This window comes from Monodelphis domestica, chromosome 1, assembly GCF_027887165.1.
Source record: "Monodelphis domestica isolate mMonDom1 chromosome 1, mMonDom1.pri, whole genome shotgun sequence".
Classification (NCBI taxonomy): Eukaryota; Metazoa; Chordata; class Mammalia; order Didelphimorphia; family Didelphidae; genus Monodelphis; species Monodelphis domestica.
The window spans coordinates 64906619-64926060 of NC_077227.1; the positions used below are offsets into that span (position 1 = coordinate 64906619).

The 19442-nt window shown below is 41.1% G+C and overlaps 1 protein-coding gene across 3 annotated transcripts in view; it reads left to right on the forward strand.

The window, feature by feature from the left end:
• The window catches only part of TSPAN14 (tetraspanin 14), a 91247-nt gene that overhangs the window by 19794 nt on the left and 52011 nt on the right, over positions 1–19442 (forward strand). The window contains exon 2 of one of the 3 annotated variants that reach the window (XM_007478524.3): positions 506–601. The exons of the other annotated variants lie outside the window; for them this stretch is intronic. The gene's annotated coding sequence lies outside the window, so the exon portion shown is untranslated. The remainder of the gene's footprint in view (positions 1–505; positions 602–19442) is intronic. 3 annotated transcript variants of the gene reach the window in all.

Here is a 19442-nt window from a genome sequence, read left to right on the forward strand (position 1 = left end):
CATCAATGTTCAACAAACATTCTTCTTTGGGGGTAAGGAAAGGATGGGAGGAAGTTAGAGCAGGGTACCCAGGTAGGTAGCAGAGAGCCAAGATGCCTCCTCTATGTGATGCCCTAGTGATGGGGCAAGGGACAGACCCCTGGGTCAATGCCCGGAGTCTGGGGCACGGGGGTAGCTGGGGTTCTTGGGGTGGTTGGCCTGTGGTGGAGAAAGCAAATGGGACCCTTCAGAGAACATGTGGCCATCGCCATGAAGAACTGCATTGGAGTGGGGATGCTGTGGTCCACAATGGGACATTCTCTAGGATCAGAGATCGGTATGTGCGGGAGGGAGGGCATTTTTAGGCATTGACTGTTCCCTAGTTCCAAAGCTCTCTCAGAGTGACTTCCTTGAGTCTGTCTCTGCTTTAGGGTTTGTGGGGAGGGAAAAGCAGGGGTTTCATCATGATGGGAATTGCAGCTCTTTGAGGGAAGAGACTTTGGTGATTCCTCCTTTTTATTTCCAGCTCCTGGCTTGGTAGAGAAGGGGTTTGGTGACTGATCCACAAAGATTTCGGGAGGCAGAATTGCTGGAGAGAAGAGCTAAAGGGCTGAGTGGAAAGGTGGGAATCCTCGATTTTAGTCTAAACTCTTTGGCTGACTGGCAGATAAATTCCCTTCCCTCGAGTTTCAGACTTCTGAGCTATAAAATGAAAGGAGTTGGATGAGGTGGATTTCCTAAGAGCAATCCCAATCTCCAAAGAGCCCAGTTTGTCTCCTGGCTTGCTCATGCACTTGTGTTAGGGAAAGAGAGGTAACCTCTGAACGCTAATGGCTCTTTTATAAAATGGCGGTGATACTGTTTGTATTATCCACTTGACAGGGAGGTTTTGAGGGCAACATGAGATAATGGATGATGTGAGCCATTTTATAGGATAAAAGCCTCTATGAGAAGTAGCTGGCCATTAGAATGGTGGTTTGGGGTAAAGGACGGGATGGTGGATGTGAAGTCAGTCTACCTTTGGCTTCAATCCCAGCTCTGCCAGCTTGGACAGGTTGTGGGCATCAGTTTCATCATCTGTCAAATGAGCCAACAATGTCTTCTGATTTTGTATCTGTGATAAAGGGCTGGTTTCAGAGGCAGGAAGGACCTGGGTTCCAGTAGCAATGGGTAGGGTCCCCATGGCCCCAGACAACTCTGTTACACCCAGCTGCTGTTTATCTGTAGAAGAATCTTCCCACACCAGGGAACCACAAGTCTAGAGCCCCCCAAAGCCTCATTTAGAGAAGCTCTTAAGAGTTTGTAATTGAACTTACTCCAAAGGAGGCCTTCAAGCTTTTATAATATTTTGTTATGCTTGTTTGGTAATCTCTCATCCTCATGGTTAGTTTCTTGATTCAAGAAATATATATATTAATTTATTAACCTGTTTTGTGCCACTCCAGAGGGTGAAAACTTCAGTCTTGATTCACATTTATAATACCCCTGACCCTGTCTTAACTTAGCAAGTCATCCAAGAGCCTGCTTTCCCAAGAACCACCTGTCCCTGGCCTTCGGTTTCTATATCATGGGAATTTTACTGTATGTAAAATCCTCTGGGTCTGGGACTTGGGAACTTTTGTTATGCAGAAGTTTTTATTGTTGTGTTTACCATCCAGGGATTTGACTTGTGGTTGGCTGCCCTGCTGGATAGAGGAGGGCCCCCCTAGCCTTGGTGGGTGTTATTCCTCTGGATTGGGGCCTTTCCTTTGGGGGAAGTTTAGCATTTTGAGGCCTGCTTGTGGATCTTTTGTGGTGGTTCTTTTACCTTCCTAGAAGTTCAGCTCATTGATTACTTTTAAAGTGGCATTCCTTCCCCTTGAAAAAAGGATTCTTTATCAAAAAGGTTTTCTTCATCAAAGATGGCTATTTCATTGTTCAAAAAACTGAGATGCTTCAACATGAGACTGTGAGCTCCTTTTTAAAAAGCATTTTAAATTGGACAAGAAATAAAATGGTCTTTTTTGGACCCCTTAACTCTTGCTTTCTCCCTTTTTGTTGTGGGCATTTAAAATTAAATTTAAAAGCAAAGGAAGAAAGGCTAATATTGAAAACTTAACTTGTGATATTGCATTTTCCCTTCAAATGGGATGAAAATGGTTCTTAAAGTAGTGTTCTGTACTTGGCAGTAAAATTGGTAAAATGTGGATTTTTTTCCCCTTTTTTTGTTAGTTGCAGAGCCTGCTTGGTGGGTTGCTTCCCTGGAGGGTGTTAAGCTTGTCTCAGCATCCCTCCCTTGCACTGCTCCCTCTCCCCCACTCTACCCACCAGGGATCCAAATTCCTCTGTGGAGACAGTTGACAAAAGTTTCTCATGACCCCATCTACCAGCTGGGCAGAGGAATTGGGGGTGGGTGAGAAATAACCACCACCTGCCTGCCATCTGCCTTCTTCAGTCTGGCTTTTGTTTGATTTCTTCCCCATAGTGTGAACCCCCCTCTTCCCCCCAAAGGACTCTCAGCTTGTGTGGGGCCTCCCCCCCTTTTACCCCCATCTCGGTCTTCTGCTTCCCTTTGGGATGGAGACATGGTTTGCAAAAGGGCTGGCAAACAGCAGCTGGCATCTTGGCTCTGGGGCTCAGCTGCAGTGCTTGGAGTGGGGCCAAAAGCGTGCCCTTGGTGGCTTTCTTTCCCTCACCATCCATCCTTGCCTTGTGCCTGGGTGCCCAGCGCACTGTGTCCCTTTTTCAAAGCCACTCGAGTCCCCCTCTCTAGCAGAAAAGGCTCGGCTGGCAGGCAGAGCCGGAACAGTGGAGCTGTTAAGGCCGGCCTGGCCCAGCCTGTGTCCAGGGAGAGGAAAGGACCATTTTTCTTTGTTCCTGTTCTCTTGTGTTCTGGCATCCCGGACACAATAAGGCCTTCTCTGAGGGCGTAGCTTGAATGGGGCTCTTGTGACATAAATCTTCTGGCTGATTGCTAAGGAATGCCAGCCCTGAATGTGCTGGGATCCCAACAAAGCCTCCTCCCTTCACCCTCCTCTTCCAGGGCCCAGCCTCTGATTGCAAGGGGAACAGAGTTTTCTCTTTGTCCACTGGGGAACAAAAACTTTTGAATCTTATTTTTTCCCTCCCATTTTTATAATGATGAGTCACTGGGTTTTGGCCCAGGATAGGGAAGAGATGATGATAAGCTGCTTTGATAACAGTGGATGGCTCAGAGAGGAGGAAATTGTTTTCCATGAAGTTACAGAAAGGTGGGTTGTGATTTTTGTTTGTTTTTGCTTTTGTAGATTTCTGTCTGGGCAGCTAGGTGAGCTCACTGGCTGGAGTTTTAGTCCTGGAGTCAGGAAGATTCTCCAAATCCATCTTCACAAACTTTTTAGCTGTGTGACCCTGGGCAAGTCACTTAACTCTGTTTGCCTCAGTTTCTTTTTTTTTTAAACCCTTACCTTCCATCTTGGAGTCAATACTATGTATTGCTCCAAGGCAAAAGAGTAGTAAGGGCTAGGCGCAATGGTGGTTAAGTGACTTGCCCAGGATCACATAGCTGGGAAGTGTCTAAGGCCAGATTTGAACCTAGGACCTCCATCTCTAGGACTGGCTCCCAATCCACTGAGCTACCCAGCTGCCCCCTGCCTCAGTTTCTTCATCTATAAAATGAGCTGGAGAAGAAAATGGCGAACCACTCCAGTATCTTTGCCAAGAAAACTCCAAATGGGGTCCTAAAGAGTTGGAGAGGACTGAACAAAAATATTTTTATCTGCCTTAGGTTTCAATAATAACACTACCTATTCCAATACAGTAAGAATTAAAAAAAAAAACAAACCATCTATTCTGTCTTAGAATCAATAATGTGTATTGGTTCCAAGGCAGAAGAGCAGTGCAATGGGAGTTGTGATATTGTCTGAAGTCACATAGCTAGGAAGAATCTGAGGTCAAATTTGAACCCAGAACCTAGCCCTGGCTCTAAATTCATTGAGCCACCTAGTTGCCTCCCCCCAGCAAGCATTTTTAAAGCACCCACTACATGCAAGACTTTATGCTAAGAGCCCCTGGGGTTCAGAGACAAAATTGGAAATAATAGCTAGCATTTATATAGTGTATCTGAAGGTTTGCAAAGCAAATAACTTTGGTTATTTGATGACACAACTCTGTAGTTGTTTACTTGATTACATGCTGATTAATAGGACAAAACAAGTCTTTTCCCTACTTCTCAGTCTGGCTTTAGGTCCTTTGAATCTAGGGTTCCTCCTCTAACCTTCTTCCTTCCCTCTGCCAGAGATTCTTGTAACTTTATTCCCCGTTGAACTAAGCTGTAGGCAACTACCCAGCAGGAGACTTAGTGCCTATTGTGTCCTGTTTTTCCCCCAGGAGGGAGCCTTTTGAATTGGTCCACATTAATTAAAAGCCTTAGAGATTTTCAGAAGGAGGTAACGGGTATAACTGCTGGAGGGAGGACAAAAAACTTCTAGTAGATAGCCTTCTAACCCAATGGGTTTCTAGTCCAAGTTTTGGGGCTTTTCATTTCGTGCTGCTTAAACAACTTATGTTTTTCCAAGTTGGGTAGCTGCTGTGGACTGATCATTAGAAATTTGAACTGGGATCCTCCTGTGAATTCTTTGATAAATGAAACTTCTAGGTAGCAAAGCCATCCTTTCCTCTCTCCAGACTTTGGGTGAGAAATGAAGTGATTTGTCTTGGGGCAACAAAGCAGGTATGTTGTCTTGCTCACTCCAAGAGCAGCTCTGTCTTCACTAGGTAATGCCTCTCAAAAGATTATAACATAATATTAAAAAACATTTTTTGAGTTACATATTTTCTTCCTTTCCTATTCCCCGAGACAGTAAGCAATCTCATAGATTTTACGTGTGCATTCAGGTAAAAACATTTTTTCCATATTAGCCATTTTGTAGAAGAGAACTGGGACAAAAACAAAGTAAAAATCCACAAAAACAAAAATGAAGAAAGAAAGTGAGAGTATGCTTCAGTCTGTATCAGACTCTATCAGTTCTTTCTCTCGGTTTTCATCATGAATCCTTAGATTGTTTTGGATTACTGTATTGCTAAGCCATTATATAGTATAAGTATTATAGTAATAGAATATAGTAATATAATAGTATAGTATTGTAGAGCTAAGTCATTCATAATTGCCTGTCATATAGTATCACTATTGCTATATACAATGTTCACCTGGTTCTACTTACTTCACTTTGTATCAGTTCATGTAAGTCTTTCTAGGTTTTTCTGAAAGCTTGTCATTTCTTACAGCACAATAATATTCTATTGCAATCGTCCAGCTGTTCCCCAAATAGATAGACATCCCCTCAATTTCCAATTCTTTGCTATCACAAAAAGAGCTTCTGTAAGTATTTTTGTACACGTCTTCTTTTTTATCTGTTTGGGATACAGACCTACTGGTGAGTGGTATTGCTGGATCAAAAAGTATGTATAGTTTTCAAGCCCTCTGGGCATAGTTCCAAATTGTTTTCCTGAATGGTTAGATCTATTCACAACTCCACCAACCCTGAATTAGTGTCCCAATTTTCCCACATTCTTTCTAACATTTCATATGGTATTTTTACAGAAAGAAAAAAAGGATTAATTTGAGCATCTCACTTCTTGCTTAATTTTACTATGTGCCATTTTATTATTTATTTCTGGGGCATCTCTTCATGTCAGGGATAGGTCCTTTTTAATCTTTTGACCTGCTTTTGGAATCTGGGATTTTTACAACTCTTGAGGTTGTCAACCATGTTTGGTTTTCCTCCAGGTCTTGACATTTTTTTTCTCTACTCCTGTGATATCCTAAATATGCTTGATTTTTATTTACTTTTTCTTCCTTGACAGCATAAACTTTAATAGTTGCTGCTTCTTAAAGGGACCCTAACTGAGAGGTATTTGTCATAGGACTCATTCTAGGTCACTTAGGAAAAGGCCCAAACACATTATTTAACTCTTCTCTAAAGTGTTGTGTCAGAGATCTCTATCCTGAGATGGGATGGAGAGGCTTTTCAGAGAGTTGTTCCACTCCAGCCTTTAAGGAAAAAGAGGTATCATGTTGAAGTTTAAAGAAAAAAAGACACCATTGCAAAACAATAGAGTAAATGAATATTATGTTATATAATATATATTAATGTTATATTGAAATTATATAAAATTATAATAACAATAACTGACATAGAAGACTTTAGAGTTTATAGAGAACTTTATACACTTAATTTCATTGGATTAAAAAAATTATAGTTGATGTCAAAAATCCCCCATTTGCCTCAATTGGTATTTTGGGGGTAAAAGGTAGGAATGATATTGGTTTAACTACAGATGTTTAAAACTGTCTCTGTTAAGTAGTTATAAGTGACATTAAGGATATTGGTCTAATTCCGTTATAACAAAAAAAAACCCCTTAATTGTGAATATCTTAGCATGGCAAAAAGGTGGAAGATACTAGGCCAGGGTTTCTGAATCTGGGGTCCATTTGTTTTTGTTTCTTTAAACATTTTAATAACCGTGTTTTAACTTAATTGGTTTCCTTTGTGATTCTATGCATTTTCTCTTATTCATTTAGAAACATGAAAAAGGGGCTTATAGGTTTTACAGGATTGTCTAAAGGGGGTCTATGACACAAAAATCTCTGGTATGGAAAGGAAGGAAGGAAGCAAATATTTATTAAAAATAACTACTATGTGCCAAGCACTGCTCTAAGCACTTTACAAGCAATATCTTGTTTGATCCTCACAAAAACCTGAGAGGTGGGTCCCATTTTACAGTTGAGGAAACTGAAGCAGATAGAGGTTGAATGACTTTTCCAGGGTCACTCAGCTTGTTAATCTTTACAATTTGAACTCAGTCCTTCCTGACTCCAAGCCCAGGATAGAGAATCCACTTCCCTACCTAATTGCACTAGGCTAAAAATGAACTGCTTTAAAGGATTTGAATTCGGGGAGCATTTTGTTATCTACAGGAAAAGTACCAAACCTCTCTGGGAGTGTACTGAGGACCAGATTAAAATGTGATTGGGAAATAGTTTAAAAAAATAGGTAGACATATATTGCAACATGATGTTAATTTGTTTGTTCCTTCCTTCCTTCCTTCCTTCCTTCCTTCCTTCCTTCCTTCCTTCCTTCCTTCCTTCCTTCCTTCCTTCCTTCCTTCCTTCCTTCCTTCCTTCCTTCCTTCCTTCCTTCCTTCCTCCCTCCCTCCCTCCCTCCCTCCCTCCCTCCCTCCCTTCCTCCCTCCCTCCCTCCCTTCCTTCCTTCCTTTCTCTCCCTTCCCTCCCATTCCTTTTTCCCCTTTTCTTTCTTTCCACTGCTTAGAACATTAATATCATTCTTCCTTGTGCTTCTTTTGTTCACCTTTTGCTATAAATCTACCATCTGTAGCTTTCCTTGTTCTTTTGCCTCTTGAGGGTACTGGCTGCAATCTGGGTTATTCAGGCATTGTTCCATGTTCCAAACAAGTACTGTTTATTAATTAACATTTAAAAAAACTTAACAAAATCCTTACTTTCTATCTTAGAATTGATATGAGTAACACTTCAAAGATAGAAAAGCAGTAAGGGTGAGACACTTGGGGTTAAGTGACATACCCAGAGTCACACTGCTAGGAAGTGTCTGAGGCCAGAATTTGAACCCAGACTGCTAGCCTGGTGCACTAGCTATTGTGCTATCTAGCTGCCCTATTAGTAAACATTTTCATGAGTGATCTCAGTGACAGTGGAAGCTACTTGAGAGCAGGAACCTAAACTATTATCCCCTGAAACAAGGCCAGTTGCATGGTAGGCATTTAATCATCACTTTTTATAGATTGATTCTGGTAGATTCTTCATTATAGGAAATCAGGAATCAGGCCTGGATCAGAAGCATCCTGTGAAAATTACATTATGTTCTTATGACAATCTGTGGCCTACTGTCTTAATTATCCATGAAATTTAAAAATCTGTTCATTTAATTTTTTTCCCCTTCAACTGTATTGTAAACCAATCTCTTTTTCTCTTTAATGTTCTTAGACAGCAGAGACTCATATCACTGGAAACATTCCACTATTTTTTAAAGTTAATTTTTAGTGTTCTGAACATAGCAAACACCAAATAAAATGGGCAGTTCCATCTATCTCAGTACAACGGAAAAAGAGGATTATGTGTGAAACTGCAAATCTATGTGTACAAGAAATCTTTGTATGATAAATTCAACATGTAACTTTAAAAGCTGATAAAATCTGTTTATGATTCTTTATGGTCTTTCCCTCCCCCAACCCTCTTTTCTTTTTCCTTTCACCCTCCCACCTTGTCTCTTCTGTTCTTAACCCTCCTTGCCTACCCTCTCTGAATTTGAAAATAAAATTCTCTTAACAAATATGCATGGTCAGGTATAACAAACTCTCACAGTTGACTAGCCATCTTTTGAAGAATAACAAATCTAAGTTTTCCCAGGGGTATTGCCGGTCTTTGGGGATGGTACTTTGGAGACTAGGTTTTGGATGCCCCAATGGACCATAAAGTCATGGACCAGATGAATGGCCATGCCTAGATCTATGCTATTTGGATTACTCAGAATTTAGCTGGATAAGATATGCTTTAGGATAAGATCTAATTCATAGCACCTGTTGCTGGTGGAATACCATCTGTTGCAACTGGGGTATTGACTGGTCATGCTTACACTGGTGTTCTTATCAAACTAGAAGTCAGTTAAATCATTGAAAACGAGGGCTTTCTAAACAGTGTGGTGGGATGGTGGATTGACTTCTATTCAGAGAGGTTTCTGAGGGTCTGTCTTTGGCAGTTTTCTCTTAGTTCAGCTTATATTTCTGCCTAAAGTAAGTCGGTATTAAAAAACTTAAAACAAAACACCACCTTCCATTAGAGTCAATGAAACATGGTAGTATTGAAGTATAGAGATGTTTTGACTCATGCTACTTAGGAGTATAATGTTGGACAGATCTCTGGGCCTCAGTTGCCTCATCTGAAAAAATGAAGGTATTAGACTCTCTGTGTGTGTGTGTGTGTGTGTGTGTGTGTGTGTGTGTGTTTTAAACCCTTACCTCCCATCTTAGAATCAATACCGTGTATTGGTTCTAAGGAAGAAGAGAAGTCAGGGCTGGTCAGTGGGTCTTAAGTGACTTGTCCACGGCCACACAGCTAGGAAATGTCTGAGGCCAGATTTGAACCTAGGACCTCCTGTTTCTAGACCTAGCTCTCAATCCACTGAGTCACCTAGCTACCCCCTAGACTAGATATTTTAATCTTATTTCAGCCTTAAAAATCAGTTTCTATGATCTCATGTACTGGTGAAATGCTTTAACTACTTTTTCTTGAGCCTTTCCTTTCCCCCAACTCCATTCAGGCTCAGTTTGTTGAAATACCTTGAAAACTCATTGCCCATTGAGTTGTTGGTGATGTTGACAAAATGAGATAATTTTTGGAGTTGGATTTTTTTTTTTGGTTGAGTTGTTAGAGAAGTGATTTGAATATGGTAGATCAGGAGAAGTCTTGGAAGATGAATCAGTGAGAGGACATGGCATCCCAGATCTCAGAATAAGAGATTTAGAGCTGGAGGGGACTTCCTTCTGATGACATCTCTTCCAACTCCCTCATTTTGCAGATGATTTTAAACTTTAATCTTTATTCTGTTGATTCTGAGATCAATTATATACAGCTGTAGGCTCTCTCTAGAACTCTAGTCATTCATCATCAAGATATAAAACTTTTTTTCATTATTCTCCTGAATTCAGTTTTTATTATTGCTTATTTGGATGGATTGTTGAGATCTGAGTGTTACTGAGTTCTTCATTGTTTAGAGATATCTTCATCTTATTACCATATTCTTAGAATTTTTTTTTTTAGCTAGTAGAAGCCTTAGAGAACCAAATAATCCAACTACCTCACTTTTTAGTTGAGAAAACTGAGGCCTCAAGAAAGAAAGTGGCTTAAAGGCTGAAATTAGATTATATATTGTAGAAGGTGAGCTCTTTAAAGGCAAAGATTATTATTGTTGCTTCGTTTGCTTGTTTTGGCTTGTATACTCAATTCATAGATGCATAGACCGGGGAGGCATTTATTAAATGCTGGTTGAATTAGATTGAATTAGAATCTAGTTCTCTTGGTTCTGTAATTCAGGGCCCTCATCCCTATCTTCAAAGAGCAGACAAGGAAGAAACTTGGAAAATGTCCCCAATCCCCAATTCTTTGATGTATATTTTGTTGAGGTGTAGTATTTAATCTCTGGTTGTTCTCTGCTTCTAACTTGGTATGGTGGATAGGGCTCTTAACTGGACTGGAAGGCAGGTGGTTTCACATTGATTATGTGACACTGGACAAGTTATTTAATCTCTTGATTTCAGTTTCTTCATCTATAAAATAAGAAAGTTGGTCTAGATGGCCTCCAAAGAGTTTACTTCTGGGGCAGCTAGGTAGCATCGTGAACGACAGAAAATTTCAGGCATGGGTGATGGCCAATAGAGTTGGGATATGAAGAATCTTGCAGCCAGACTACCCAGGACTTGACTTCAAGCATATCTAGGGTTTTTTCTGCTTTGGTGCTTTGGCAGTCTATTCACAATCCAGACTAATGCAATTTCACTTGGAAGTCAAAGATCCTAGAAACACCAATTAGGTAAAACCCAATCACATCCAACTTGTGGGGATTTTCAAGGTAAGACCTTTCTAAAGCACTCAAGTTTTCTTGGTTTCTTCCCAACTATCCAGGGCCACATGAGGGAGCGATATTTTCTCTAAGCAATAATAGCATTAATGAGCAGAAATGCTTAACCTGCCTGGCCTACTTCTGTTCTCTCAAAAGGATCTGACCTTTTCAATGGAAGATGGCAACACTGGCAGGTCCGAATCACACTGAGGCTAATGCTCTTCTAGAGGAGTCCTAGATTTAGAGCTGGAAACAAACTCTTTTTTTTAACCCTTACTTTATGTCTCAATATTAATTCTAAGACAGATGAGTGGCATGGGCTGGGTAATTGTTTATATGTGATTGTTTGCATGTGGTCTCTCCCATTAGATGTGACTTTTTTGAGAGAGGCTACTGTCTTTTGCCTTTATTTGCTATCTTTTTTTGCATATCTTTATCACAGTTCCAGGCACATAGTAGGTACTTAATAAATGTTTATTGACTGACTTATTAACAGAGGAGGACTTTCCCCCAGTAATGGGATGCTGTTACTGGTCTCTTCTTGGGTTTTGTCTTACTGAGGAGTATTGCCAAATTACAGAGTTAACAAATTACAGGAATATTGCAAATTATAGGAGATGGGTAATTAGTATGCCTGTAACTAGTCACCTGTGCTGGTGTCTTTTATCGTCCTTCTATACCATAATCTTTGTGAGAATCAGAGACCCTCTGAAATTTAAACTTAGTACTTTCCCCCATATCTAGCTCAGTGCTCTCCTTAGTAGGTACCCAGTAAGTTTTTATTAAATGGTTTGGAAGGGATGGTTGAGTGGGCTGGTTGAATGTTTGGTTTCAAAAAACAGATGGAACAGTGTAAAAGTTGTCTTCAGATCCCTAAAGAATCATCATATGGAAGAACAGTAGGTGGAAATATTAGGAGGGATTTTAGAAGCAGAGTAGTAGGTTTTTCCCCCCTTTCCCCCTTTTTTTTTAACTCTTACCTTCTGTCTTAGAATCAATATTGTTTATTGGTTCCAAGTCAGAAGAGTGGTAAGAGCTAGACAGTGGGGGTTAAGTGACTTGCCCAGGGTCACACAGCCAGGAAGTATCTGAGGTCAGCTTTGAACCTAGGACCTTCTGTCTCTAGTAGCTCTCCATCTACTGAGCCACCCAGCTGTCCTCTGGTTTAGGCTTTTGACTTGAGCTGGGTTCAAATCCTATTTGCCTTTTGTGACTTGTGCTTCAGTGCCTTAACTGCAAAATAAAGGGGTAGGGGATTGGATTTTGATTACCCTAAGGTCTCTTCCTAGATCTAAGGATATGGTTATGTGAGCCGTTAAGTAGACTGATGTTAGATTTCCATAATCATGGGATGCCTCCTTAGGGAGTAGGCAATAAGTTTCCCTTGGCCAAAGTTATTCAAGAGGGGTCTAAGTGGCCATATATCAAGGATATTCTAAAATAACTTCCAGCTTGGGTTAGGAGGTTGAAGTTAGATGGTCTCAAAAATTCCCTTTAGCACTAAAGTTCTAAAATTTTTAATCATATTATTTAATAAGGCCCCATGGGCATGGGATCACCAAGAGGTTTTTTTTTTTAAGTTTAAGGAAATAATTAAGTAACCAAGATGGAATGCGTTTTGTTTGACATGATAATACATAAGAATAAGCAAATAAAGTATAAGGAAATGGAAGCCACCTCTTGCCTCCACTCCAAATCCAATTCTCCATTTCCTCTTGGAGTGTTGCATATTTTTGTGCCTTCTTGGCCTTAGTAACCTTCCACCATGTTCATGGTTGTTTATTTGACATTCAGAAGTTGGTCTGGAAGTCAGTGAGGCCCATGGTAGGCTGCCCTGCCTGTCTTTATTCCAACTCGCCAGGGATTCTTAATAAAACCCAACCCCCTCTTCCCCCAACCAAGCAACTTTCCTGGGCCATGACTCACTGGGACTGCCTTGGGATTGCCCTGCTCCTGAATTGGAAGAGGTTTCCTGGTGAATCAACCACAGTAATTTGATGCCAAGTGTGTATGTGTGTGGGGAAGAATGTGTAGAATTAAGGAATTTTAGGACCCAGAACCCTAAAAGTCTTGGAATTAGCTGTGAGAGGATAACAAATGCATTCCACTGGAAAAGAGGGTCTTCCAAATGAGATGCTATTATCTTGAAAAGCAGATAGCCTCTTATCACAGAGAATTCTGTGGGCTGCTCAGCCGTGGGGCAAGCAGCAATGGATTATCAGTAGTTTGTTTTTGAAAATGCTTTGGGAGCAGTGGGGTGAGGAGCTTCTTTTATAGATCAGTTCAGCAAGCATTTATTTTTTATTTTTACTTTTTAAACTCTTTGCTTTTGTCTTAGAATGGATACCAAATATTGGTTCCAAGGCAAAAGAGTGATAGGGCTAGGCAATGGGGCTTGTGACTTGCCCCAGGATTTCATATATAGCCAGGAAGTATATGAGGTTAGATCTGAACCTAGGACCTCCAGGCTTCAGGCTTGGCTCTCTATCCACCTCCCTGCCCCTCTCCAAGCATTTATTAAGTACCTGCTGCATACTAGTAGGTAGGGGTTAGAAAGATGAGAATAAAATAGCCCTTGCCTTTAAGGAACATACATTCTAAACTATTCTAAAGATTAAGAAGGGTATCTCTTTTTAAAGAAAGCCTGTGATGATGAACAAGCTTTGTGAACTGCAGTTGGGAAGCTACTTTCAGAAAAGGAGCAAGGAAGAAGACTGCCCTCCTTTGGAGACCTTGAGCCAGGGTTGCCTGTTATCCTTTTACCATTTTCTCTTTGAATTAAGGCAAAAAATATATGAGCTTCTACCTGGAACCATATTCACCCAAAGGTCCTCTCTTCCCCACCTCAGTCACGAAGACCCAGTTGACAGAATCAGAAAGGAAGTCTACCACTTAATTTTTAGGTTTATATATAAAGAATTAAAGGGGTAGGGATGGTGGAGCTGACTCAGTGATGTAGCCAGTGGAGGTAAAAAATGTGTTGGCTAAACCAACTCCTCTTGGGAAAGATCTGAGATTCCAGGACATAAAAGTGAGAGCTGGGACTTGTAATATTCCTCCACCATCTCCCTCTTAGCCTACTCTGAATGCAGTAAATTTCCTTTTTTGGGTAATTATTTTCCCCTTTCAAGGGCACATTTGTTCAATTTAACCTGATTAAAACTAGAATAAATATATATTCCTTATACTCTGGTCCCTCCCTCCCTCCCTCCTTCCTTCCTTCCTTCCTTCCTCCCTCCCTCCCTCCCTCCCTCCCTCCTTCCTTCCTTCCTTCCTTCCTTCCTTCCTTCCTTCCTTCCTTCCTTCCTTCCTTCCTTCCTTCCTTCCTTCCTTCCTTCCTTCCTTCCTTCCTTCCTTCCTTCCTTCCTTCCTTCCTTCCTTCCTTCCTTCCTTCCTTCCTTCCTTCCTTCCTTCTTTTCTTCCTTCTTTCCTCTCTTCCTTCCTCTTTTCCTCCCTCCCTTCCTCCTTCCCTTCCTCTCTCCCTACTCTCTTTCTCTCTTTCCTTCTGACATTACTGCAAAAGTTCAATGATCCAGAATGCTTCTAATTTGGCAGTAGGCAAATGGTTAGATTCTCCACTTCTGCAGAGTCCCTCCCTTATTTGGAATTGCTTCCCTGGGCAGGGGCATGCTTGCATTTTGTGCAGCTGCTTCATTTGTAGGCTGTCCTGGTGAGATGAAAAGTGGTGCATTTCAGCAACCAACCCCTCTATTTCCCCTCAAGTAGGCACACCTCCTTGGCACTCATAACCTAGAAGGATTAAACTAGCAGCAAAAGGTTGGGAGTCACTGCAGCCTTTGTTCTGATTAAATTTCTGACGCTTTTTTAAACCAGATAAATCTCCAATGCTTTAAGTATACCATGTTCCCTCTGAACCAAGGCAGGGAAGGAGAGTGGATCTTTCTTAGCAGATGGGCAGATGGAGGAGAGTAAGGTAGTATGGGAGACTTCTTTTTGGGAGAGAATGAGCCTATGGAGAATTGAACTGAGAAGGAAGGGTGGCTTCTTGCATCCTCCCCCCACTAGCTCAGGGAGGCAGACACCATCCTGTCTGTTATTGAAATGATGGCAGCCCTTTGCTGTTGAGCAGCCATTTGCTCTGGAAGGGACAGGCATGCAAAAAGCATTTAGTAAGCATTTGTCATGTACCAGGGAAGAGATTGCTATGACTCAGTGACTAGAGCCCTCGACCTGGAGTCAGAAACACCTGAGTTCAAATCCAGCCTCAGGCACTTCCTAGCTGTGTGACCTTGGGCAAGTCACTTAACCTCTGATTGAAGGATCTACTGGAGAAGGGAATGGCAAACCACTCTATTATCTTTGCCAAGAAAACCTATGAATAGCTATGGGGCCATGGGCTTACAAAGAGTTGGACACAGCCTCTTTGGTACTCTTGCTGATTAGCCAGAGGATGCAAAGATAAGCATAATTTCTGCCTTCAAGAGGCTTACATTCTAAGACAGCACATAAGATGGACATGAAAAGCAAGGAGATAAGGGAGGAGAAGGTACTTGAGTCCGAGGCATGATCCTGAAGTCCAGGGAGTTGGAAGCAGAGCCCAGGAAGGGAATGAGGTGAGGCTGGTCTAGGGAGCCTGTCTCCAAAATGGGGAAATGAAGGAACTTGCCTATGGGAGTTGGGAGCCTATATGGCAGAGGGATGTCTTCCAAGATGAGAAGGCCCCAAGAGCTGAGACGGCTAAGATCATCATACCTTCCTGACATGAAGGCTGTGTGCCATGGGTGGCATCATGCCTACTTGCCCCATATCTTCTAGCTCAGCTTGCCCAGCTCTAGTTTCTTACTTGGGTTGCCTGTTTCCTGGAAATGGCTTCCTATTGACTTTTGGTAACATTGGCTCAAAAAGTTGTTTGCCAATTGCATGATTGCGACCGCTTGACTTTCCCTGAGGCTCCTCTGCCCTAGAATGGCCACAACAAATACTACATTTCTGTCTCTTGTGCTCTCTCCTAAAGCAGACCATGGCACCAGGTAGGAAGGGTTCGGGTTATAAAGGACCTTGAATGTTAAAGCAGCAAAAGGAGACTTGATGGGAGCAGAATAGAAAATCGGGAATCATTGAGGGTTTCAGAGGAGTAATAAAAATAGCAATAACTAAGATGAATGTATCAGTTTATGATTTGCAGTGCTCTTATTGATCCTCAGAACAACCCTGGGCAGTAGGAGCTATTATAATGCTCACTTTATAGCTTGACAGAGCCTAAGTGACCAGTTCAGGGTCACACAGCTAGTAATTGTCTCAGACAGTATTTGAACTGAGTCTTCTCGACCTCTGGTCCAAAACTTGCCTAATTTTCTGCCTTAAAGAAATCATCTGGCAGTGTTTTCTAGACAGATTGGAAGGAGGAGAGTCTGGAGTTACTGTCGTAATAGTCTAGATGTAAATTGATCAAGCCTAGATATTATGGTAGGACCAGAGTGGAAAAGGAATTCTCTCTTAGAAGGAAGAATCTATTTGATGGAGGAACTTGATGATATAATGGATAAGGGGAAGAGAACAGTCAATGATGATTCAAAGAGTTCCAAGCAGAGGCGGCTTTGAGAATAATAAATCATCTTCCACCCAATAGGATCCAGTTAAACCTGTTGAGTAGAATAAGAAGACAGAGGGGTGACTTAGTGAACCTTTTGGTGTTAGCACTGATGGTCATGTCTGGCACTCCTTGTTGGCAAATAGGATAGTTTTGATTGAGTCATGGCCAACAGGAAAGGAGAGGCCAAAATTTCCAGTCACATCCCCTTTGCTGTTGAGGTAAAATGAGACAATGTGTACGTGAAGTTCTCTGGAAACTTTAAAACACTGTCAATCTGTGTTGTTGTTGTTAAATAACAATTTTTACCCTGTTTCTTTTTGGTGGTAGCCTTTTGTGGTGGCCCTTCACGGTTTTTTAGATGAACAGATTCTTGTATTAGATAGAAGGTCGGAATACACCATCTCTCAAGGCCCTTCTAGTTCTAAAACTGAATTTTCATAGAACCTGCTACCTACTAAGGTGATAAACATATAAGTAGTCTGTGGTGGAGAATGAATGCTTCTCTTAGCAAGGTGTTTCAAATGCTAAGTGGCTCAGTGACTGTACTTTGTTGTCAGAATAGGGAATAGTGGCAGTGTAGGAGAAAGCACTGGATTAGAAATATGGAGAGACTGGGTTTGAATCTTGCCACCAGTCCTTATTAGCTTCCTGACTCATAAAAGGCAAGTCACTACACCTATAAAATGGCAATAATAATATCAGAAACACCTAACTCTTGAGGCAATTGTGAGGATCAGATAAGATAATGTATAGACTAAAAAGACTTGCCATATATTTGTCAGATTTTTTTTCTCCTTAAAACTGTTATCTTTCATTTTAGAATTAATATAGTATCTATGTTGATCCCAAGGTAGAAGAGTCATAAGGGGTGGGCAGTGGGGATTATGTGAATTGGCCAGGGTCAACAGCTAGGAAATATCTGAGGACAGATTTGAACTTATGACCTCTCATCTCTTGGCTTGGCTTTCAATCCACTGAGCTACCAGCTGTCCCTAAGCTATTATTCTTACTTGGCTTGATTATCTTTAGGCAGGCAAGTGGCAAAGGGGATAAAAGTGTTAGGCATATGGTCTGGAAGACTCATATTTCTGAGCTTGTATCTGGCCTCAGATGCTTAATAGTTGTGTTACCTTGGGCAAGTCACTTAACCCTGTTTGTCACAGTTTTCTCATCTGTAAAATGAACTAGAGAAGGAAATGGCAAACCACTGTCATCCGTGCCAAGAACACCCCAAATGGAGTCATAAAGAGTCAGATACAACTGAACAACAAATGGCTATCTTGGGAAAACTATATTAAAGTATTAGGAAACTAGCAATTATAGTGAAGCATGAACACAAAATCAATTTTTGATTTTGAATCAATCAAAGTTTTGGTTTTGAGTTGGATTACGTTTGAGGTTCCAGTAATAGATATGACTAATGACAGATTTAACTAAATTCTCTGAAGGGTTCCCTCTAGGTTTCATTTCTCCTTTTCTCCTTTGGGTGTAGATTTCCAGGTGAGCTCACTGTCTGTGAAATAACTAGCCTTTTGACATCATTGGTTTTGAGTTTATGTTGGGTCAGTTCAAGCCAATAAGCTGGATAAGAGTCATCAATCACCCCCTTCCCCCCCCAGAGCATGGCAACTCATGGAAGTCAGATTGGATGGAATCAAGAAAGATAGCATGACAGTAATAGATGGAGGACCAGATTGGAATCAAGACCTACCTCAACTGAAATATTCTGTTTTTATGACCATGGGTGACAAGCCACTCAATCCTCTGGTCAGCTTCAGTCTCTCAAACTGTTAATTTTTCATCTGTTTCTTTAGTGATGCATTGGTCTTCACCTTACATCAATGAAAGATGAAATACACATGCAAAGGAGAGAACATGGCTGGCTGATGAGGAAGAGAATACATTCAACAAGCCTAGCCAAGGTTGTAGGTAGTAATGCATCTCTGAGTACCACAGGATCATTGATCAGGGATTGGAAGAAACCTCTAAACCCATCCAGTTCAATACCCTTCATTTTGAAGTTGAGGAAACCTAGTACAAAGGGGTGATGAAGTAGGACCTGCTCAAGGTTATACCAGTAGCAAGCTCAGAGTAGGGATTTAAACTCATGACTCCATGATTCCAAGTACAGCATCAATTCTTTTTCCATTGTACCATGATCTCTCTTTGGGACGTTTGAAAATTCTTTTGGTTTTTGTTACATTTTCCCCATTCTTCACTGAGATCCTTGGGACCAGAGACAAGGAGAGAGTTAGGAGAGAGATTATGTTCTAAATTCTCTGGAACCGTATAAAATTCCTGGTTAATTTTTAATTTATTTTTTATTTTTGAAATTTCCTACACCCTGATGGTTCTGAGTATTACCTTGCAACAGTGAAATAAATATCAAAGTCAGGAGAAAGCTTGTCTTTTTGGTTAGTTCCAATGCAGACTTAAAATCAAGGGGATGCTGGGAATATATTTTTACTTATTGGCTACAAAAGGACCGAGAGAGTACTTTTATTGTGATTGGTATTAAATTGATGTCACAGTAGTAACCACTTAAATTCATTAACCTTCATGCATTTGCTGGCTTACTTTCTTTAGAAATGTGCTGGCTACAGAATGATTAGTTTTCAGGGCTAGAGCCGTACCTGTATAAAACATTGCTGACTGAAAGGTGACCTTCCTTCCTTCTCTTCTCTTCCTCACAGATATAAACTATTTTAAAAGATGAGGGGCAAATGAATGCACTGAGTAGCTGGGACAGGTCTTGCTGGGAAGAAAAATAAGCTTCATCCCTCACCGAGCACTATTTTTTTTCTTAGAGGACATTTTCTGTGGAGCTGACTTGTCCCTCTTGGGATATGTCCTTGAATTTTAATTGGAGGGGCTGATACTAAATAGGCCAGAAAAGTAGCCCTTTAGGGCTCATTTGGGAATCTGTGTTACTTTATATTTGGTCAGTCATCATACTGACAAATATTCTTTTTCCACGATATAATTGACTGGATTAGATTGTCCAATGGGAGACTCCTTTGTTTCACAATATAACAAAATAAGCCCTGTCCCCCTCCCCCCCCTTTTTGACCCTGTGGTTTTATTAAAGATTCACTCTTTTGCCCTTAGAGGCTATTTTTGCATGAATCCAACTCAAAGAATGGGAGGATCTCTCTTTCCCTTCCCGCAACTATTATTATTTCAGTACCTGGAGGATGCTACGCAGATTCTTCTTTGCCAATCTAGATTGTGGCTTTTTGACTTGGGAGACAGTCTGAGAATTATTGTGGCTGAAAAATTCATTAGTCAGCCTGGGG